We start from the raw sequence: 894 nt of genomic DNA on the forward strand, positions 1-894 counted from the left end.
TGCAATTAAAAATATTTATTTCTATCTCATAATATATCAGACTTTGATCCTTTGTCTGCCTGCTCATTCCTGTGTCCCAGGCCATTCGTTTATTTAAAAAGATCTATTAACCTGTTCTATATAGGTTATTTGGGCATTTTGTTGAAAGTAACTAAAAGAGTAGTGTAATAAGTAATATATTACTTTATGTAAATGAAGGTAACTAGTAAATAACACAGTGCTGTGGAGACTATGTGTGAAGAAACACCAGAGTTTCTCTACATTTCTAGCTTTACATTAGCTTCTTTGTCAAGACATTATTTACACCAACAAAGAGCTTTCCTGAAAACTTTAATAACTATCTCACAAGAGAGCCAGCACTGTGACGAAGCCTCGAGATGCTCATGACTTCTTATTAAAGACATTTATTGTGAGCTTACTCACAGAACCCCTGTGCTCCCAGTCGAGGAGGCAGAGTGGAAAATGAAAAGGTCTCTGTTGTAACCACCCACTGTCGGGGTGATAATTATTATCAGGAATGGCAAGTGCCTCACCTTTGGAATAATGTCACTGACAGTTAACAATGGCGTATTGCTTCTTCAGCCACCAACTCTGATAAACTGTGAGAAAATGAAGGAGATGGCTCCGTAATAGATTTAGATTTGTTCTGCAGAATTGCAGCAAACGCAGTTTGAGGCATCGAACGAGGTGCTGATGCTAATGTGCTTTTGTGCAATCATGTCACATATCTTCCATAAGTGTCCATCGCGCCGCATCCATCTCATTTCCATTTTGACAGCACCTGGATGCACTTGGTGTCAGTTTTGTAGAGAGAACTCAGGAAAGCTTTGAACGCAGTGAAGCATCGCACTGCGACCAATATGACGGAGCAAAGATTTTACAGTTAGTCTGCTT

This window comes from Pagrus major, chromosome 14 (genome assembly GCF_040436345.1).
Source record: "Pagrus major chromosome 14, Pma_NU_1.0".
In the NCBI taxonomy this organism is placed as follows: Eukaryota; Metazoa; Chordata; class Actinopteri; order Spariformes; family Sparidae; genus Pagrus; species Pagrus major.